The sequence below is a fragment of the Lathyrus oleraceus genome, chromosome 4 (genome assembly GCF_024323335.1).
Source record: "Lathyrus oleraceus cultivar Zhongwan6 chromosome 4, CAAS_Psat_ZW6_1.0, whole genome shotgun sequence".
NCBI classification, from domain to species: domain Eukaryota; kingdom Viridiplantae; phylum Streptophyta; class Magnoliopsida; order Fabales; family Fabaceae; genus Lathyrus; species Lathyrus oleraceus.
The window spans coordinates 447,841,466-447,866,186 of NC_066582.1; positions in this window are offsets into that span (position 1 = coordinate 447,841,466).

Here is a 24,721-nt window from a genome sequence, read left to right on the forward strand (position 1 = left end):
CTGCAAAATTGACAGTCATTTAATTTCCAAGATAAAATATATGTTTTGATTGATAGTAAAATTGATAGAATCAAGACGAACAATACAATAAGATTGACCAACGACAAAATTAAAACATCATTATTACCATATTGTTGAATTCACTTTCAATCAAAATATAGTTGCTAAGTTTAAAGAGAAAGTGAGTTTTGTATATATATATATATATATATATATATATATATATATATATATATATATATATATATATATATATATATATATATATTTGTTAGCTGTACAGCTTTTTGATAATATTGAATGGACTTTAAGTACAGCTTTAATTCTTCTAGTTGCATACCACATGCAATCTCTTTGATTTATTGATGAGCCAATTATAATGTTATATATAGTTCAGATTACATTATATTGTATCATGTGTCATGTGTCATGTGTCATGTGTCATACATGATTGAGTGTGGTTGGTGTGTGTTGTCCGTACAGAACATTATTTTAGTAATTTATTTTTTGCAAACTTTTGAAATGTAAAATAAGCTCTGTGATGGTTTGGTTGGTGGAGAAGTGAGGTCCACGCCTGCTGTTATATATAGAAAAAGTGGGGTTTTTTAAATTTCTTTGGTGGAGATGTGACAAATAAAGGTTAAAATAAACTTTGCTTTATGTAAATGGCTATGACTAGTTTGGTCACAATTTTAGAATAATATTCAAATGGCTTCTCAAAGAGCCTGGGGATTGAGATGGGAGTTGTTGACAATGGTGACTATGTGTCAAATTAGTTTGTCTTTGTGTCTTTGATGCAATTCACTCTAGGACAAATGAGTCACATCCTATTAGAATTATAGTTGAGTAATAATGCCTTAATTATGTGAATTTCTATGAAAGAAAATAAATATTAATCTAAATATTTTATAGGGTTAAAAATGTTAGTTCCTCATAAATATTTAATATTTAATTTTAATTTTTATAAAAAAAATTTGTCTATAAAATTTGTCCATCTAATTAATTTCTACTAACGGAGGCTTACGTGATATGTCAAATATGTATTTTTTATTTGACACGTAAGATAATTCTGAAATTAATTATTTTTGTTTTGTATTTCAGGCAAACAGAGAAGACTTGAAACCCTATTTTTTTTTCCATTTGCTTTTCATCTCGTTGTCTTCTCCGATTCCTCTCTTTCACCATTATATCGTATTTTTCATCTTCTTTGCTATACTTTGTTTTATTTGTCTTCCTCAACTATAATTTGTTTACTAATAGTATGTCATCTTCATCGAGGTGAAGCAAATCAGTATTGTATCATTCCCCAAGTGTGACCAGCCGTCCAGTGAGAAGGTGTGAGTGTAATGCTCGTATGATATCATACCATTGCAAGAACAGACGTAATAAAGAGAGAATTTTCTGGAGATGTCCGTTTTGGCAAAATGAGGAAACTTGCAAATTATTCATTTGGGATGATGATATTGCACCAGGAAATGATGATTATGAGAGTGTAAAAGAATAATGGAGCAAAGATGGAGCAAGGCGAGGTAGATGCAAGTTGTTGAAACTTTGAAGGAGCTGTGTGAATCTTCAATGAAGAAGAACCACACAACACACATACTTTTATACTTTTATTAATTTCATTAAGTGTTGCATATTAGTCCTGGGACCTCAAAGATAAACATTATGTTTAAATGTGGTATAGCCAAACTTTTGATGAAGATTCCTAAGTTGGTGCATAGTCGTTTAGAGTGTATCTTGACCGCTTAGAGGGGACCAAGTGACATAGTCGTTTAGAGTGTATCTCGTCCGCTTGGTTGCCGATGACATGCACTTTAAGAGCTATTTCGATCACTGTGAGACATGGCCATTTGACGATATAGTGTTATGCTTAGGATTGTTGACTTGTGGTTTATGGCTCACATTTCCTCATCTGCCTGAGCGCGTCATACGGAAGTTCGACTCAAACTATTCCCAAACACCCTGTCGTCTCTGCTCCTGCTGCTATGACACATAGAGATATGAATGCCATGTTCGATAATCTTAATCATCTAGTATCGGAGGAGGAACAAAGTACCATATCTAAAATCAACTAGAGTTATATCAACGGGTACATCAGGTGATTCTCCAGGGTGTAACATCAATATTTGACGCAGACTGCTCCATGACATCCACCGAGGCCAGCTCATTAGAAGATACTAGAGGAGGAGCAAACACAGTTAGATCATGTTCATGATGTTTTTTCTAGATGTCGTCGCATTATGGAGATTGTGCAGACAAGTATTGACAGAGGTATCTTTCCTGATGGGTCTGAGGTGAGGCATGTCCTAAATGTCATTAGAATAGAGGCACGCGAGATACTGATGTACCAGAGACAACTTTGGAGGATGAGGGGCAGAGGAGCCCGAAGAGTTGTAGTCCAGCATACGCAGTAGCATATAGTATTTGTACTTTGGATTTATTATCGATTTTCTTTTTATTTTAACTTATTTCTATTTTATTGTGTATTTCGACTTCATTGTATATCAGTTGATGACTTATTTTGACCATCTGGATTTATATATTTCAATTTTTATATATTGATTGTATGGTTTAATGCTCATCACATAACATGGTCTTTAACATTTATAAATCGTCATTTTCATCTAAATAACCATAAAAATAACATAATATGCACTATTATGATAGGTTACGGAGATGCATCTCCGTAAATCCTAAACGAAGATGTATCTCCATAAATCATAAACGGAAATGCATCTTCGGAATAAAAAATGTGTAAAATGGGCCTTTCAGAGAGGGATGTATGTAGGGATGCCAATTTGATCCTCTGAAGGTGTGAAAAACACAAGAAAGAGGGGGGGGGGGGGGGGGGGGGGTTGAATTGGGTTTTACAAAAACAAAAGCTTTTTACCAACTCAAGAACACCATTAACAAGTTAATGAAAATGAGATAAAAACACAAGTATTTTTATCCTGGTTCGCTTGAAACTCAAAGCTACTCCAGTTTACCCGCCAAGGTGATTTTGCCTTACACACAAGGACTTAATCCATTATAATCAACATATTACAATAATCATAAAGAATAACCTTCTTTGTCTTCTCAAGGATAACCTCATTAAGGAATCAAACAAATAGTTTGAATAATATTTTGTGTGTTACAAGTTGCTTGTACACAAGCAGATTTTACACAAATGATAAACAATTACTCAAATAAAAACTGTATACAAAAGAATGAAAGCTTTTCACAAAGAAACAGACTTGTCAAAATGTTGTACCACCGACTTTTTCTTCAAGTCTCAAAGTCTCACTTATATAGCATAAGAAGAAGACTATTAAAGGGCAAAATGGGGAAAGCTCATAGAGCGGCTGCCACTGTTGGATGGTGAAAGGAGTGATACTACATACTATCCTTCACCCATAAAATCAGTGACTGGTGTGATGTATAGTATTGTCCTTGTCCATGAAATCGGGTAGTGGAAAGGATATTCTATTTGTACTATGTACTATTTGATCACATTTCCATTTGATCTTATCTTCAAGTTCATTGACTTCTAATGAAAGTTGATGAAGCATGAAATGAAGAAACATAAAGATGGATTCAGAAACTTCAGAATCTTTGGTTAGAACCTTGACAACGTCACTAGTCTGACTTGAGATCTTCAGAGTCTTCAGAATCTACAGTCGGAACCTTGATAACCTCAATCGTCTAGCTTAAGATATTCAGAATCTTCAGCTACATAACACAACTTTAGAAGCTTTCCATTCTTCAGAAGCTTGGTGATCAGAGTCATGTCCAAAAGCATGAACTGAGAGAGTGTTGCAACAACAATATAACATTTCCTCATAAGCTTCTTAGGAGTGAATAAGCACAGAAGCAGAAAGATCATTGTAGCAGCAACATATAACGTCTTTTAGAACTTCTAGTAACTAGCGCAGAAGCGGATTTGGAACTCACTATTCAGAAACTGATGACGTTGCATATCATATACTCAGAATTAGAATTGGCTGTTAAAGCTACACAATAATAAACTATTAGGGTACCAAAATTTTTCTCACATAAATACAACATTGTTATCATCAAAACTCTGTATAAATGTAGAATCAAATCTTGTTTTAACAATCTCACCCTTTTTGATGATGACAAAAGACATATATTTTAATGAACAATTTTGTACAGGGTAATCACAGAAGAATACATCTTACAAAAGCACAAAGCTCCCCCTGAGATGTATAGTCCTAAAAAAGATAAAATTAGAATGAAAGAACACTTTCCTTATTAACCTTTTTGAAGTACCAGGGTACTTTTCAATCAGAATCTGGTTTATCTTCAGAAGTTGTTTGATGTTATCCAGAGCACTGGTTTGTTAACATCAACATTCTGACGAGCTTCACTTCAGAAGCTTGGTTGAGTTCTTTTGAAGAAGCTTTAGAGCTAGTTATCTTCAGTCAGAACTTGAATTCTGGTTCTCTTTGAAATTCTCTTTCACAACTACGTTGCGTTTGAAGAGCAGAACTCTTTGAAAAGAACTTTCAACACCTGGTTAAGAATTCTTCTTAAAAACTTGATTGTCAAGTCTGATTACTATGGAGGAAACTCTTCCTTATAGCTAGATGCCAAAATTATAGCTAGATGCCAAAATTTTCCAATTCTTCAGAACTTGATGCCAAGTACCCAATGTTCTAAGTTTAGAACTTGCTTATTAATTCCTTGAAGATTCATACGCTTGAATCTGATTCTCAATCATTACCATGAAGGTTTTACGGACTCATATAGAAGATCATTTCATCAGAAATTGGTAACTTGTATTCTGATCTTTGAAACTTCATAAAAATTTCTGATGTTTAACCATTCTGGCTTATGAACTTAACCCTGCAAAACAGTTAACAAACTATTCTTCGAAGTAGTTGTTAGCATAAAACATTAAACAATGTTTGGGTTCTTTAGTTAGGAAATTAGGTATATAAAAAATAATTACGCATCTTCTCCTTATATATATTTCTCCCAATTTATCATCAACCAAAAAGACATAGACAAATAAAAAATAACAAAGAAGAAATGGAAAGAAACAAAACACTATTTTCATTTATCATGCCAAAAGGCAGAAAAATACATAACCATTAAAATTACCTAAAAGAAAAGTAGTGCTAAGGGTTATGAGGAGGAGGCGGAGGAAATATAGATAGTATCAATTGAAACATCATATCTTTTTTATCCATACGATCTTTAACCAATGTATTATCAACTTGGATTTCCTCAATGGTCTTCCGAAGCTCATCAGGAATATCTCCAAACGAAGTTCCAGCAAATTGTTGAGGAATAGAAGCTTCAACTTGTTGAATCTCAAAAATAACTATCTGAGTAGCAGCTTATTCCATGACACATTCCTGATGTCCAGAATCATCCTCAACATTCTGAACAACTTCCTTATCCACTTCTTGAATGACTTCCTTAACCTCTAGAGCAGGAAGACACAACTAGAAATTTCATAGCTTCCAAATTTCCATTAAGGGAACAAACCCATAATGAAAGTTTCTTTTAGATACTTTATACTCTAAGTTCTTCGACTTTGAGATCTTGGAATTAATCCACCTTCTGTAGGCTTCCCAAGCAGAATCACTCTCAACTGAATTTGCTGAAGAACGACTAATCATCATTGCTTCATGCAGACGGCTTCTTGACTCTGATTCAAACTTCCTCATAATCTTACCAATGTTGGGAGTAGGTTTGGGTGGTTTGGGGTAACTAACAATAAGGTCTATTTTGGTTTCATCAAGATCATGACCAAGAAGAGATGGAAATGAGGGGAAAGTGATTGGAGGTGTTTCTGTATCAGATATTACTGGTTCAGGTTCAAATTTGAACATGCCCTCAAGAGTACCCTCAGACATATGGTCTCCAGAATTTCTTGAAGGAGATATTATGAGGGTTGTTATATTTGGATTTTCTATGTGGGGAGCAGAAAAAGATGGTGATGGAGTGTGTAAAGTTTGTAATTGTGAAGGATATGGTGTTTATGGTATCTGTTGATGTTGTTATTGTGACAAAGTTTCAGAAACTTGAGGAGTTTCTGTAACAAGTTCAATAATGGGTGTTTTTGGAGGAGGTGGAAGTAAAATTGGTTCATATATTTGTTGAGAAAATATAGAGATGGGTTGAGAAGTGAGAGGTGGCTGGATTGGTAAGATCCTTTTAGAAACTACAGAATCAGAAACAATAGGAGTTCTAGCTTCAGAAAGCTTACCAGAAGTAGTGTCAGAAGCTCTTGAAGATTGCTGGATAACTTTATATGTGTCCTTCAGAAGCATAGCTTTCTGGCGCCCACTGAGAGGCACATAATCTTCATCTAGAAGGACAACAACTTTCTTCTTATTCTTCTGAGGCCTTGACAATCCTTCTCATCTTGATTCCTGCTTCCTTTTCCCTTGAACATCTGGGTATGTTTCTGGTTGATTGAAAGGATCCGCCAATGGATCAATTCCATCCTTCTACCAGCTTTTTAGATAGTACTACAGAACTTATAGAGAATCAATCTTAGTAAAGATTGGAAAGTCGTCTACTGGAATTCTTATTCCACATATATCATCCTTTGAGGAAATGAAATATGGCCTTACAACCTTAGAAATGAGACCCATGCTCTTGAGGTTCTTCCCCCAGAAGATCTTTTTAGCATCCTTCACAAGTTCATTAGTTAAACCACTGACCAGAAGGCCATCCACTAGTCCATTCTCCACAAGAATGTCAGAAATAAGCCTTCCATTGGGGATGAACTTACTTTTGTTCTTCTTTGAAGATCCACTAGTTTTGGATTCTCTGATTGAATCCCTCATGAACTTGAACAAGACAAAAGGGAGTTCCAGCTTGAGACCATTCTCAAGAAAGAACATCATGAACTTCTGATGTGCGTTGACATAGTCAGAACTGTTGGTGCTGGGACCTTAGGTTATTTTTCAAATCCTTAGCACTTGGACCTTTATCATCCTCAAGATTGGTTCCAGCTTTGAAGATGACATGAGCGATAATTACTTCTCTCTTAGAATTGATCTTGGCACTATGAATTCTTTTTCCTTTTCCATTGTGAGAGATTACGTCAGCAATGGGTTTCTCAATAATGACAATCTTTCTGTTCATAACATAAGAAGTTATTGTTTCTTTTTCTGCCGTAGCATGCACCCAAAACTGCTTCACCAAAACTAGATACACATGACTAGTTAGTCTTTCAAAGAAATTCTTCCATCCTTGAAGTTCCAAAGTTTCAGAGAAGTCAAACCCATTATCCTTCAAATTCTTGAAGTACACAATCATTTCACAAAGCACCATTAACTCACTAACAAAAGTATTTAGAGTCAACTCAGGAATCCCTTCCATGACGGGATGGTTTTCATCAGCTATGGAGTAACTGGGAGAAAGTTATTGTTGAATCTGTTGTTGAAGAGCAACCATTGTTGAGGATGAAGGAGATGATAAATAGTTGCAGAGAGGTATTTTAGGTTTGTAAGATAAAAGTGTGGGAATATCGTGCACGTAGTGTGAAAATGTGAGTGAAATGGGTTTATATAGATTTTTTTTGCAATGATGACTAGGTAAAAATACAAAGTCATATGGGGAAGCGTAAGGTTTTTAAACCTAATTACAAGAAATGTGAAACCTAATGTGTCACGCTTTCATCACACATGCTCAGAAAGTGGGACAACTATCACCACTTAGAACCACATGAAATCAAACGATATGATAACAATTTAATGCAACAACTATTCAAAATCAAGAAGACAAATCGATAAGATTGCTTCTGATCATAACCTTTCTGATTCATGAAAACTTCCTTACTTCAGAAATCTCATGTTTCAGAGTCAACAAGTAAGATTCTCATAATCTAATATAGAATTTTAAAGACTTAAACATTCTGAAATACATCTTTTCATTCTGGACATAAATCCATAAATAAGTTTTTCAGAATGAAAACAAATCTATCTTCAGCAAGGGGTTTTGTAAAGATATCAGCCCATTGATGGTCTGTATCAACAAATTTTAGATGAACAATATCCTTCTGAACATAGTCACGTAAAAAGTGATGTTTAATTTCAATATGCTTAGCCCTAGAATGCAAGATAGGATTCTTAGATAAACAAATTGCAGAAGTATTACCACAAAGAATAGGAATGTTACTCTCATATATCTGATAATCTTCTAACTGACTCTTCATCCAGAGTATCTGAGTGCTGCATCCAGATGCTGCAACATATTCAGCTTTGGCTGTTGAAAGCATAATTGTTGACTGTCTCTTGCTGGACCATGAGATCAGATTGTCTCTCAGAAATTGATAACTTCCAGAAATACTTTTCCTTTCTATTCTGTCTCCAGCATAGTCAGTATCACAATAGCCTACTAATTTGTATTCACTTGATTTTCTATAAAACAAACAAAGGTTAACAGTACCTTTCAGATACCTAACGATTCTCTTAATAGCAGTTAAGTGAGTTTCCCTAGGATCTTATTGGAAGCGAGCACATAAGCAGACACTGAATAGAATATCAGGTCTAGAAGCGGTTAGATAAAAGAGAGTGCTTATCATACTTCTGAATAGCTTCTGATTTACCTTACTGCCTTTCTCTTCTTTCTTCAGAATACACGTAGAATGCATTGGAGTATTTGCTTGCTTATATTCTTATAAGTTAAACTTCTTAAGAAGTTCCTTTGTATATTTTCTCTAATGAATGTATGTTCCTTCTGAACATTGATCAATCTGGATTCTCAGAAAGAACTTGAGTTCTCCCATCAGACTCATTTTAAATTCTGTCTGCATTGACTTAGGAAAATCCTTGCACAATGAAGCATTAGTAGAACCAAAAATAATATCATTAACATAAATTTGCACAACCATAATATCATTCTTAAAGGTTTTGCAAAAGAGAGTTGTGTCCACTTTCCCTTTGGTAAAATTATTTTCCAAAAGGAAGTTACTTAGTCTATCATACCAACCTCTGGGAGCTTGTTTCAGACCATATAACGAATTTTTCAGTTTAAAAACAAAGTTAGGATTTTGAGAGCTTTCAAAACCAGGAGGTTGATGCACATATACTTCTTCAGAAATATATCCATTTAAGAATGCACTCTTTACATCCATCTGATAAAGGATGATGTTATGATTGACTACAAACGAAATTAAAAGACAAATAAACTATAACCTGGCAATTAGAGAAAAGGTTTATGTATAGTCTATACCTTCTTGCTGACTATAACCTTGTGCTACCAGTCAAGCCTTGTTTCTGACAACCTCACCCTTCTCATTGAGCTTGTTTTTGAATACCCATCTGGTTCCAATGATATGGAAGCCTTTTGATTTCTAAATAAGATCCCAAATATCGTTCCTGGTGAATTGATTCAATTCCTCTTACATAGATAGAATCCATTCATTATCCAAAAGAGATTCATTAATAGATATGGGTTCTATTAGAGATACCAAACCTAGAAGAGTCTCTTCAGAAGGTTTGAATAAGGGTCAAGTTTTGACTGAAGCATTTTTATCTCCCATAATCAGTTCTTCAAAGTGATGGGTTCTTGACCTACTTTTATTCTGATGAGTTGGACCAACAAAAGCTTCTGGTTGAGTCTGAGTCGTTTGCTTCATATTCTTTAGCTTTTCCTTTGAGTCTTTTTCTTCAAAATCAGTATCCTTGGATTCTGAAAGATTGATCTTCAAATCTGCAAATTTCTCAACTAGCTTTGACTTTTCAGGGTCAAACTTATCATTGAATCTAACATGAATTGATTCTTCAATAACTCGTGTTTCAGTGTTAAAGATTTTGTAGCCTTTAGAGCATTCAGAATATCCGAACAATAAACACTTTTGTGCTTTAGAGTCAAACTTGCCCAAATTCTCTTTAGTGTTCAATATAAAACATTCACATCCGAAAGGGTGAAAGTAAGAAATGTTGGGCTTTTGTTCTTCCATAATTCATAAGGAGTCTTACCCATAATATATCTGATAGAAATCTTGTTATGAATATAACATGCTGTGTTAACCGCCTCTTCTCAGAAATGCTTAGCCATGTTAGTTTCTTGGATCATGGTGCGAGCCATTTCTTGCAAAGTTCCATTCTTCCTTTATACAACCCTATTTTGCTGTGGAGTTCTAGGACAGGAGAAATCATGGGAAATTCCATTTGAATCAAAAACATTTTTAAAATGTTTATTTTCAAATTCACCACCATGATCACTTCTGATTTGACTATTTTGCAGCTCATTTCTGTTTGCACTAGTGAGCAGAAAGTAGAGAACATAGAATGTGAATGATCCTTGTGTTTCAAGATCTTTACCCTTGTCCAACAACTATAGTCATCAATGATAACTAATCCATACTTATTTCCATTGATAGAGGAAGTTTTCTCTGGTCCAAACAAATCAATATGCAAAAGTTTTAACGGTCTAGGGATAGAAACAACAGTTTTCGCTTTGAAAGATGTTTTAGAAAACTTACCTTGCTGACATGCTTCACAAAGAGCATCTGAAGAGAACTTCAGGTTGGGTAAACGTCTGAGTAGTCCAAGATTATTTAGCTGAGAAATCCTTCTCATGCTAACATGGCCCAAACATCTGTGCCATACCCATTTCTCCTCATTAACAGGCATTAGACATTTTACATGTTGATCCTGAAGATCAGAAAGTCTGATTTTATAAATGTTGTTCTTTCTCTTTCCGTTAAAAAGGATTGTACCATCTTTCTGACTAACAACCTTACAAGATTTTTGATTAAAAATGATATCATAATCATTGTCACTAAGTTGACTAATAAGCAATAGGTTATGCATCATACCATCAACTAAAAGAACATTAGTAATAGAAGGAAGTTTACAGTTACCAATAGTTCCAGAGCCAATGATCTTTCCTTTCTGGTTTCCTCTGAAACCAAGGAAGCCTCCAGGCTTAAGTTCCAAATCTTGGAACATGGACCTTCTACCCGTCATATGTCGCGAGCATCCACCGTCCAGGTACCATGACTGGTGTTTCAGCTGAGCTACTAAGGATGTCTGCAACCTAAATTATTTTATCCTTAGGCACCCACTTTCTGGGTCCTCTCTTGTTAGTTTTCCCAGAGTTTCTTATAACTTTGGGTATTTTAGCAGAAGGATAATCATGAGAATTTATGCATGATACTTAAGTTTTTAGAATTGAGGTCCTTACCGTATGTATGTTTATGTGTTTGTGCAGAAATATCAAGCTCAGTGCCAACAGGCACGAAATGCACATAAAGAGATTTTGGTTTTACCTTCTAACTTTCGTCAGGTTTTATAGTTTTTGTACAACCTAAACCTTTCTTTCAATTTTTTCTAACTCCATAGATCAGAGAAGTCATTTTGCTTATATCTATGCTTTTAGCTAGAAATTACTAGAATGCTCTGTCATATCTAATGACACAATAAGTACCAGAAGCTTCTAAGACTATTTCCTCATCTAGTTTTGAAAATTTTCTTTTCAAAGCAGAGTTGTTATTTTCTAAAGAAAATACTTTTTCATTTAGAGGGGAAACATCTTTCTCAATCTCACTGCGAGTTTCTGAAGCAACTACATGGACTTGTTTAAGGTTCTTGTATTTACTCTAAAGACTCTAGTACTTTTCCAGCATTTCAAAGAGACATTATTCAAGATCAGAACGAGATAGGTTAGAAAATACCGCTTGAGAATCAAAGTCAAATTCTGATTCTGATAATACCTTGTCTTCTGGTTCTTCAGAACCTTCAGGATCATTTGTAGTTTCTACCAAGGCAACGTTGGATTTTTCTTCGTCATAATCTTCTTCTTCAGATTCTGAGTTATCTTATGTATCCATCAACCCCTTCTTTACTTTAGGAAAATTCTTCTTTGGCCTCCTGCCTTTTTTCAGCTTTGGACAATCATTTTTGTAGTGACCTGGCTCCTTGCACTCAAAGAAGATAACTTCTTTTCCAGAACCTTGCTTATTTTTTCCAGACAAAGAATCAAAACAACCATAAGTCCTTTTGGCTCCTCTGAACTTTCCTTGATCATTGTGCCTGTGCTTCCAGAGTCTGTTGACTCTCTTTGACATTAGAGACAACTCATCATCATCTTCTGAGTCTTCATCAGATCCTTTTGATTCTTCCTTGACTTGATAAGCTTTTGTCTTCTTAGGCTTAGACTTTAGAGCAATATATTTACCTCGCTTCTGAGGTTCATCTTCCTCGAGCTCAATCTCGTGGTTTCTTAAAGAACTAACAAGTTCTTCAAGACTGATACTATTGGGATCCTTTGCCAGCTTCAAAGCAGTTACCATAGGTCTCCATTTTTAGGAAGACTTCTAATAATTTTCTTGACATGGTCAGCTATAGAGTATCCTTTGTCCAGAACTTTCAGTCCCGCAACAAGCATCTGAAACCTTGGGAACATAGTCTCAACTGTTTCATCATCTTCCATTTTAAATGCCTTGTACTTCTGGATTAAGGCCAATGCCTTTGTCTCTTTTACTTGAGCATTTCCCTCATGAGTCATCCTCAGAGAGTCAAAAATGAATTTGGCAGAATCTCTGTTTGTTATCTTCTCATATTCAGTATAAGAGATAACATTTAACAATATAGTTTTGGCCTTAAGATGATTTTTGAAATCTTTCTTTTGTTGATCAGTCATATCACTTCTTGCTATATTATTTCCTTCAGCAATAACTGGGTGAACATAGTCATCAACTACAACATCCCAGAGATCAACATCGTAACCAAGAAAGAAGCTTTCTATTCTATCTTTCCAATATTCAAATTTCTCAACATCAAAGATTGGTGGTTTTGCACTGTAGTGATCTCTTTCATTATTACTAACAATGTTAGCAGCGACCATTATTTCTCACACAAATTGGATCGATACTGAACACAGTGAAATGTTGATAAAACTTTTATCACAATCAGAATCGGAGCTCTGATACCAATTGAAGGTGTGAAAAACACAAGAAATTGGGGGTTTGAATTGGGTTTTACAAAAACAAAAGCTTTTTACCAGCTCAAGAACACCACTAACAAGTTAATGAAAATGAGATAAAAACACAAGTATTTTTATCCTGGTTTGCTTGAAACTCAAAGCTACTCCAGTCCACCTGCCAATGTGATTTTGCCTTATACACAAGTACTTAATCCACTATAATCAATAGATTACAATAATCACAAAGAATAATCTTCTAAGTCTTTTCAAGGACCAACTATACCCTAGTCTCCTTAAGGACTCACAAATAATAACCTTCTTTGTCTTCTCAAGGATAACCTCCTTAAGGAATCAAACAAACAATTTGAATAATATTTTGTGTGTTACAAGTTGCTTCTACACAAGCAGATTTTACACAAATGATAAAAAATTACTAAAAAAAAATGTCTACAGAAGAATGAAAGCTTTTCCCAAAGAAACAAACTTGTCGAAATGTTGTATCACCGACTTTTTCTTCAAGTCTCCAAGTCTCACTCATATAGCATAAGAAGAAGACTGTTGGAGGGCAAAATGGGGAAATCTCATAGAGCGTTGTCCACTGTTGGATGGTGAAAGGAGTGATATTGCGTATTGTCCTTCGCCCATAAAATCAGGGACATGTGTGATGTATAGTACTGTCGTTGCCCATGAAATCAGGTAGTGGAAAGGATATTCGATTTGTACTATGTACTATTTGACCACGTTCCCATTTGATCTTATTTTCAAGTTCATTGGCTTCTAATGAAAGTTGATAAAGCATGAAATGAAGAAACATAAAGTTGGATTCAGAAATTTCAGAATCTTTGGTCAGAACCTTGACAATGTCAGTAGTCTGACTTGAGATCTTCAGTATCTTTAGAGTCTTTAGAATCTACAGTAAGAACCTTGATAACCTCAATCGTTTGACTTAAAATCTTCAAAATCTCCAGCTACATAACACAACTTCAAAAGCTTGTCATTCTTTAAAAGCTTGATGATCAAAGTCATGTCTAAAAGAACAAACTGAGAGAATGTTGCAGCAACAACATAACGTTTCCTCAGAAGCTTCTCATAAGTGAATCAGCACAGAAGCAGAAAGATCATTGCAACAACAACATATAACATCTTTCAGAGCTTCTAGTTAATGGTGCAAAAATGGATTTGGAACTCATTCTTCAAAAATTGATGACGTTGCACATCATATACTCTAAATCAGAACTGACTGTTAAAGCTACACAATAACAAATCATTAGGGTACCAAAATTGTTCTCACACAAATACAACAGTGTTATCATCAAAACTCAAGGTATAAATGCAGAACCAAATCTTGTTCTAACAGATCCATCCCGAATGAACACCCACAAAATTATCCATAATGGATAGGGTAAAAACTCGCAAAAATGGGCACGGACACGGACTCAGATGATTATTAACCACAAAAATAAGCGGGTATGGATGCGGGCATGGGCACCTTGGTACCCACTCCGCCCTCCCCATACCCGCACAATATATATTTATTTATTTTAATTTATATTTTTATATTTTAATTTATATTATTATGTAAAAATGTATGTCTATCAATTTTAAAAAGTTTATCAATGTTAAACCATTAAGTATTTAATATAAATGTCCCTGTATTTCAACAATAAATTTTTTGAAAACTTTTAATATTTTTAAAAACTTAAAATATTATGATATTTTATAATTGATCTATTTATTTTTAATATGAATGCGGATAACGAGTACGGATATGGATACTTACATACCCATAGGGCTCGACTACGAATGCTAACTTTGGCATCCAACTAGGTATGTGCTCGGTTACGAGGATATTTTTAAATTGCGAATATGTGGATGAGTACTATAGTACCATGCAAAAACCCAACCCATTGTCATCCCTAAATGTAAGGAGTGTGTTCTGAAATATTACGGAGATGTATCTCCGGTTCAATTATCGTTTTGACTTAAGGCAATGTGCGTTCGGAGATGCGTCTCCGAAATTATGGAAACATTTTACATTTTCCGTAGGGTATTTTTTTACCCCATAGGATGAAATAAGAAATGCCCTAAAAAATAAGTTATGAATTGGACTCAGGCCCAGTTTATTTTGCCTTTTTAAAAAAATGATATTTATAGTGTAACATAATTTTGTGTAAAAAAAATTTACAAAAAGAATTTTTTTATAAAAGCTTCAAAAAGATTTTGATTTGAATAGTTATTCTTAAAATGTTATTTTAGATATTTCATTATTTTATTGAAACTTTTTTTGAATATAAAAAATTTAAAAAAATCACTTAATTTTGAATCTATTTTAAATGATTTTTTATAAAAATTATTTTTGAAATACAATTTTTTTAAAAAAAAGTGGGATATCGGCTATATTTTGATCTTCAATAATATATGTTTATGTTATAGAATGTCAAAATTGAACTTTCAATTTAAAAAAACGGATACAAAAAAATTGTAATATTTTTAATTTTTTTTTATATAAAATCCATTTTTGAAAATAAAAAAAAAATCAATTTTTTGAAAGTTGAAACAGCCCGATTTTAATAATCTAATAAATTATTTTTGTTATATACTTTAAATCCATTTGAATTATTTTTTAAAAAACAATAAAAATAATATATATAAAAAATTCCAAAAAAAAGGATTTGTTTATTCTAAAAAAAATCAATTTTTTTTCCGTAAAATACAAAAAAATATTTTTTAGTTTTTTTCATAAAACTGAAAAATATGATTTTTAGTTCGAAAAACGTGAATTTTTTTATAACAATATTTTATTTTATAAATAACATTTTAAATAAAATTAATAAATATATTTAAATTAATTTCTAGATAGATGAATATCCATCATCTATTAAAAAGATGTTAATCAGTGGATTTGAAATTATATCCTTAATAAATATATTAAATTGAATATTTTTTAGAAAGTTTTAATAAATTATTAATAAATTAATTAATTATTTTGATCTATCTATTAAAATAGAATCCATATTCATAAAATCTATCTATTTTTTCCTTTTTTTTTCCTTCACATTTTCACATCTTATTGGGTCTGTTATTGATAACAAGAGCCGATGCCAAGAAAACTTCTCTCATATCAAACTTCTATTCTGTTGTAAATGTTTTTGCCGAATCTTCACATAATTGTTTTTTTATCATTGTTGTATTTTAATTTTAAAAAAATAGAAATTAAAAAAATAATTTAAAATTTAAAATTTTCAAACATGCGATTTAAATATTCAAATAAAAAACATTTAAAAGAAAATATTAATTTGAATATTCAAATAAAATCTTTTAAATTTTAAAACTTCTGGTAATAAATATGAACAGAATGCATTAAATTTTAAAACATAAACTTAAAGGGGTATCTGATTTATGGCACAAAAATTTAGTAGTTTATTTGTCAAAATGAAATGTATTTTGAGGATATCAAGTATTTGTGGGTATAGGTATAAATGAGGAGTATGAAGTAGCAACGAAAATCAATAGGATACTTGTAACTTTTGCTAGTGTTTTCGGGCCGAGCTTTTCAATTTGGGCTTTATACTGCGACTCATTGAAAGATGATTAAGGACTGAACTTGGTTTCTACCGTTAGAACGAAAGTTGGCAAACGATTAAAGGAGTGCCTTTATGGTACCCTAAAAGTAAGTAAGAATCCAAATTGAATATTAATAGTTGAGATTAGAGCTTTTAATGATACACTTCATTCATTGAGAAAATTGAACCGAACCGAACCGAACTAAATTATAATAAAAGTTCATTCGAATTGAATTAAATCGTTTCAGTTTATTCAGAATCAAACCGAACCAAAATTATTAGTTTGGTATATATCGTTTTGAAATTTTGAACTGTACCGAACCGTTAGAAGACAATTTTTTCAAACCGAACCATTAAATTATTTTTCATTTTTTTTAGTATTTAGTAATTTTGATTTTCAGTTTTTGTTCGATTCAGTTTTAGTTTCGATTCAATTTATTTGTCACATGGTTCAGTTCTAGAATTATTTGTACAATATGGTTCGATTCATTAACCAAATATAATGCTTCAGTTATGTTAATTTTAGTTCGATTCGATTCAACAGTTCAATTCACAATTTTTTTAAATAGTCCTAGGAGAGATGATCTCAATATAATCTATTTAAATTAAAAATTTAATACTTATACAAAGGTACTCGAGTCATTTCTATAATAATAATCAAGTTTTACTTCATATGACTCAAGTTCAAGTTGGTTAAATAAATTAAACGACAATATTGTTAGTTTGTGGGACACTTTTAATGAGGAGAGAAAGAATGAGAAAAAATGAAAATAAGGATTGATATTATTGAATTATGACTGTACAAACTGAATTATAAAATATGTCTATTTATACACAGCTAACTTGTATACTAAGTAACAAACCCTAAATCCTAATTAACTTTGGCCTTGTGCAACACAACTTGGATTATATCACAACATACCCCCTATAATCCAAGTTGTCGAACATACGCTAATCATAGTCAATATGAATTATTTCTAATTTCTTTTCAAATTCAGGAATTTGGCGATCTTCAATCCTTTGGTGAAAATGTAGGTCAAATGTGCTTCATTTGAGCAATGCCTTACTTCAAGTTCACCTCAATTTACCTTCTCCTTTAAGAAGTGAAATCTAGCTTCGTTGTGCTTACTTCTTCAATGCAATTTTTTTTGCAAGATTTATGACTGACTTGTTGTCAATCTGCAACACTAGAGGTTTCTTCATTTCGACCTCAATATCTTCCAACACATATCTGATCCAGATTGCTTGACACACAACATATGATCCTGCTATATATTCAGCCTCACATGATGACAATGCCATCACAGGTTGCTTTCTCGAGCACCATGAGATTGAGGCACCAAATACTTGGAAGAAATAAATAGTTGTGCTTCTTATATCTTCCTTATCTCCACACCAATCAACATCAAAATAGAAAGTAACCATAACTTCTTTGCTTTATGAGTCTCGTCAAAATAGAATTCCATAGTTTATTGATCCTTTTAAGTATCTCACGATTCTTCTGGCAACCTTCATGTGTGACACCCTTGGTTCACTCATGTATATTCTCAATAATCTAACTGAGAAACCTATATCAAGTTGACTATTGCATACATATCTCAGAGATCTGATAATTTATTTGAAAAAAGTTGCATCGACTTTGTCGTTCTCTCCATACTTCTCCAACTTCAAATTTGGTTCGACAGGCGAAGATGCAGGAGTCGAATCATCCATCCTGAATCTCTTGAGTATCTCTTTGATATAATTTCTTTGATGTAGAACCATACCTTACTTCGACATTTGAAATTCCATGCCTAGGAAATAAGACAAAATTTTCAGATCCGACATTTCAGATTCCCTCATCATCAACTCTTTACACTTCGACAAGTTCTTCAAGTTTTTTCCAGTTACTAGCAAGTCATCAACATATAAGCAAATGATTATTATATTTTGTGCCACAACCTGTGCATAGACACCATACTCAGACTTGCATTTGACAAATCCCAAATCGACTAAGTATGATTCAATCTTCTTGTTTCATGCCCTATGTGCCTGCTTGAGGTCATAGAGCACTTTGTGAAACTTATACACTTTCATTGTTTCCTCCTGTATCGCAAACCATGAGGTTGTGTGACATAGACTTCTTCGTCTAAAGGATCATTTAAAAATGCTTATTTCACATCTAAGTGAAATGTAGACCAACCTTTCTTGCATGCCAAAGCTAAAACTAATATGACAGTCTCCAATCTTACGACAGGTGCATGTAGTTCATAGTAGTCGAGTCCTGCTCTCTGAAGAACTCCTCGAGCTATCAATCTTACTTTATATCTTTCTATCGACGCATCAATATTGTGCTTCATCTTGAACACCCATTTCACTTTGATAGCTTTTGTATGTTCCAACAATTCAACTAACTCTTATGTGTTGTTTCTTTCGATTGCTTGTAACTCTTCGACCATAGCAGACTTCCACTTCATATTCTTTAAAGCCTTGTTATAGTTGATTGGTTCAACACCTGCAACTAAATAAAAATGAACTAATTCTCCATCTGGTGTGACTTCATCATCACTAGTCACTTTGTAGTCTTGAAGTCTTACTGGATGAACTCTAGTTCTTTGAGGTCTTTGGCTTATGCTAATGTTTACCGATGTTTTGGTAAACAATCAAGAGTTTGAAATCTGTGAGATTAACTCGAAAAATCTCTAAAGAAATTTGTGCAAATGATTTGCGTGAACACACATGCATGTGAATTGAATGCAGTCGTCGCGTGAACGATAATGAAGTAGAAAAAATACTTTAAATGAAGTCAGGTTGTGGTAATTGATAAGGTAAAATGCAATAAATGACATTAAACAAAGAAAAATTAAAAATACATGTTCCGTTTAAGGAAGGAAAAGACTAATGAAAAAGACTGGACGCAGACACACACATGTTTCTCTCTCAACTGTTTCGCTATTTAACTTAGGTACTCAAGTGGTTTGGAGAGTATGCATGAAATTTTTTGACCATTGATCCCTGGTAAGAATATGTTATTTATTCTATTTACAAAGTAACCATCGACGACGGTTATGACCACTAAGGAACTCCTACATTCACTCCACGTTAAATCTTAAAGTTTTCACTAGTGTCTTTACGTGTCACCCACAACATTATCTGTCTGAAACCCACATTAAGTTCCAATTGCTCCCAACTTCCTTACGAACCTTCGACGGTAACTGCTCCAATGTATTGTCGATGCTGACTACCAAGGACTCTGCACTTGTAAATTTACTAAGTCTTTCAGCTTACGTGTCTCAGTCGACTGGTCTTCTTGATGAAATAAAGGCTTATGTCAATCATCGGTCTTCGACCAACTGGGGGAGATTATGAACAATCCTAACCCACATTGACCAATCCAAAAACTTTGATTTCTCTGAAGGGGGTTTCGATGCTTTCATCAGGTATCACTGTGGCTCAACTGGAGATGTAGATGCTTATAAGCATATAACATTCTTGACTTACTGGTTGAACCACTATGTGTTTTTCTCCCGTGGGGACCAAAATTTGAAGATGTCTATGCCTTTGGCAACTCAACTACATGAACAACACAAGGTTTGCCTTAGTAAACTGATCTTGCATGACCTTTATGAGTCGTTGGGGACGTCATCATATAACATCATCAAGCGACTTTACCTTAATAGTTTACAGATAGGGGTCCCATTTGGTTATTGCAATTATGGATCAATGCCACTTTTATTCCTACCTTTCCCTTCGACACTCCCTCTAGTATGATAGTGGGTGCTAAAAGTTCCCGACTTTCCCGTATTACTCCTGATGATGGCAATATTATGTTGCAAGATACATTTAAGAAGTATGTCTCTATGTTCTACAAGATTAAAACATTTGTCTCAACCATGGCACCATTTGCTGCTCGACAATATGGTCTGACATGGTTCCACGAACCTTACCCCAATCCTACAGTTGAAAAAGGAAAAGGACATCCATGGTGTCCTTATGAAATGTTTTAGGCCTACTTCTATAGTGACAAAGCTCACCACTGGTGAGAGTGGTATAAGACTGGATACATACCAACCCAACTTGGTATCCAGGCAATTTGGCCTAAGTCAATTTCTTCCTAAGCATCTTATTCCTTCAAAAGACTGTATGTTTATTTCGAAGAATGACGCTTATGCGGAGACCTTAGCTAAATGTCTCAGAAATTTTAGGAACAAACCGTTCTATCTGCCCTTTTTTTAGGTTTTTTCTCTCTTTTAGTTGTACGAAATAGTTCGAGGACTGGTGGCGATATTATTATCAGTCGACGGCGGATTCCACCCTTATGGCGCAACGCATCTCAGACGCCTTTTTTTTTGGGAAATAAGTATATAGTTTAAAGGAATATATTATCGGCACCCTTCTCCAGTGTTGACTAGTTCCTAACCTCTGTATTGTTGTTTGCCTTAAGTCAGTCTAACCAGGGGGAATATGAGAAATTTGATGGGGATGAAGTCTCTATTTTTCCTCGACCCTTCCCTCCTAAGTACGTGATCACCAGGGAAATACATTATGCATTATCTGAAATTGGACAATGTTTGACGGCTCTAGAGGTTGTGTTGCCCGAGAAACTTGGGCATATGGAGGCAAGTGGTACGGGAAGGGTTAAGATTGAGCCTGTTCTTACCTTTGACGTCAACGATGAGGTGGAAGATGAAGACGCTCCCTTGCAAAGGAGAAGAAGAACCCCTGATCCTGGTCCTTTCTCTTCGAGTCTAAATTCGAACGACATAGAGGTAATTTGACACTGTGTTTTTTTCTATACATCTTGGCTCTTAACCACTATCGTTATTTTGTTGTGCAGGTTCCTCCTAACACATTCGTGTCCCTAACTCTTGAAGATGGGAAATGATGCTCCCTTTCAACACCTAATCCTAGTCCACTACCCGGGATCTTGGAGAATCTAGTTGGCAGGACGACTGCTTATGCTATGACATCATCTCCCAATTCGTCAGGTTCAAAGAGTAAGCGATCATATGTTTCAATAGATCTCTTCAAACATCTTGTTGACCCACTTGATGACTTGAATGTCGTTTCTCTTGACCCCACTGACGTTTCCTTAGATCCCTACCCTAATGAACTATTTGAGCAGTTGAAACCAAAAGTGATCGGATTAGACCTTTTGGGAGCTGTCGACAATGATCTTCCCGTCCTTCATGAACTCTGAGAATTAGTGTTTAAACTTGGTCGGCCAGAGATTCTAGTTGCGATTTATTCTTTTGCTATATGATTTGAGATCCTTATCGATCAAGAAGTCTTAGTCACTAAACTCAAAAGGTCGCCTATCATCCATGTTAAGGAAAAATCTGGTTCCCTATCCTAACAACAAGACATAGTATCTCAGTCTAAGCAAAGGTTGGCCCATTTTGAGGTGAGAATCCATGACAAAGATTCTCTTGTCGCTCTCGATAATAAAATTTAGACTTGGACTCAGAGGATTAACTATTTGCGGTCTCTTGTTAAGAAGGCAAAGAATAAAAAAGCTACTATAGATACTTATGGCTTCAACTGTCTTGAATCGTCGATGTATGTAGAGGTCAATATGGGTATAGAATAGGCCACGACTGTGTGGAAGCTGGAGAAGGAGCTAGAGCACCTGAAATCCAGGAACCTTCGGATTGATCAAAGGCTCTACCATGTACATACTCATTTTGATGGCATGAAGCGAGAGTTATGGCTCTAGATTTTTTATCTCCTTTTTTTCCCTTTTGGCCTCGTATTATTTGTCGCTTTCAGCATTTTTTGTAATATTGTCATTCTGGCCAAATCAATGATACTTTGAGCACTATTTTCCTTTTGCGATACTGATTTTCTAAAGCATAAGCCTATTATTTTTTAAGTATTTCCCATTTATTCACAGTGTTAGATTATCAGGGCCTAATTCCTTAATCTCATACGCATTATTTGAAATCCTTCCCTATTTGGCGACCATGTTCCCAAAGACCTATCCTTTTTGTCGATAGGAAATATAACTTTCCAAGCATAATTTTCGACAAAAAAGACTTTTGATTTAACCTTTTTGTTGTAAGTTTCATCTATTTTCTTCTTTTAAATCATCAAGGCATCTAAAGCAAGTAACCTTTCTTCTTCCAGGTTGACCAACTCATCCATCATCATGCTCCAGAAATGGTCAGACGGAATTTCATTTTTCCTTTGAATCATTACAGACTGTAAGCATATCTTTGTAAACAAAACTATGTCATGGCCAAACGTTAGTAAAAAAGATGTAGAATTGGTGGTTTCTTTGGGAGAAGTTCTGCAAGCCCAAAGTGCTTGATTCAAAGTTGTATGCCACCTTCTTGGCTTTTGGCTTATGTTATTTATGATAACTTTATTTCCATCCTCTAAATGGACGTTAGCTTGTGCATAGTAAGGGGTCAACATTACGAATTTGATTCTCGTTTCTGCAGCAAACTCCATTACTTTTTTGCCGACAAAAACTAACTCTGGCCATTTATTATGGGTTTAAGAGTTCCATATCTACACATGACATGACTATGTATGAAGTCAATCATAATGTCTTGGTCTACGTTAGTCGAAGGCATTGCCTCGACCCATTTTGTAAAGTAATCAATGCATATTAGGACATATCTATGGCTTTAGAAGCCGCAGGTTTGATCTCACCTATTAGGTCTAACTTCCATCCCTTGAATGGCCATGGCTTAATGATTAAGTGTAATTCTATGGAGGGTACATGTTATATTCCTCCATGTTTCTAACACTCTTGACATCCTCGAGGGAACTCAATTCAATCCATCAACATGGTGGGCCATTATACTCCCTGAGCGCCAAACGATCTGCTGCGGGTGTCATAAATTGCCAAGTAAGCTTCGCTCTCACTAATACATTTGAACAACACATCTTGTGGATTATTTTTTAACAACTAGTTCCCAATAATAACATAAATCAGTGCCTTGTATTTTGTTTTTTGATATGTTTTCCTATTGGGTTTCTAAGGAAATAAATAATTTCCATTCGCCAGTCGTTATTTGCTATGTCGTCGATGACAAAAGTTTCAAAATTTTATGGTAACTCCCCTGCCCCCACCAGTTTTGGCGTCGACAATTCTGGTCAAATAACGCTATTCAATACCAATTTGTCTTTTACTTCAGTCAAGTTCTTTAACTTTTTCTTCGCTACCTTATATCCCGAGGCTACTTGGGCCAAATCGTTGGACTCTTTGTTTTGTATTTATGGTACATGTTCAATATCCACAATTTCAAATCGTTTAAGCGTTGAATCTACCTTGACGAAGTATATTAACAAATTATCTTTAATGCATTTGTATTCTCTTATTAACTATTTAATTACCAGTTCGGAGTCACCCTTGATCATGAATTTGGTTGCCCAAGTCTAATAATATTGTAAGACCTATTATCAAGGTTTCATATTTATCCTCATTGTTGAAAACATTGGCCATTGATCTTGAACTTATACTTAGTCAGAATTCCTTTTGGGACATGATGAAAATTCCCATGCCCATTCCCTTGGACTGAGTGGAACCATCAAAATATAATTTTTGGAGATCAGTTAGAATAATCAAGGAATATCCAGCAACACTTGGAGTAGAAGGGACAAACTTTGGAAATATAATTGGGACATCCAGAAGAGCATTGAATGCAAAAGAAACCAAACTGAAGATACATCAGAGACATTCAGAAAGCATTGAATGTAACAACTCTAGAAAAACATTATAAACGTCCAAAAGAGAAAAAGAGACTTCATTGGGAAAAGGGAAATAATTTGAAGATACCTCAGAGTCATTCAAAAAAGCATTGAACGTGGCACTCTAGAAAACACATCAAAAACATCCATAAAAGCAATAGAGATTTCAATGGGAAAAAGGAAACGATCTAAAATACATCAGAGACATTTAGGAAAGCATTGAATGTGATAAATCTGGAAAAAAAAATTAGACACATCTAGAAAAGCATTGGATGGAAAAGAGAGACAATTTGAAGATATCTCAGAGTCATTCAAAAAAGCATTGAATGTGGAATTCTAGAAAATACAACAGAAACATCCAAAAAATCATTGTATGAACTAGGGAAGAGGATACCAAAACTTAAGAAACATCAGAGCCATTCAGAAGAACGTTGAATGTAGCACTCTAGAAATACATCAGAAACATTCAGAAAACTATTGGATGGAAAAGGAGTCCAAACTATGGGGAACATCAAAGATTTTTTAGTAGACATCCAGAAAAGCATTAGATAAAAGGGAAACAAACTCGAAGGAATCTAGAA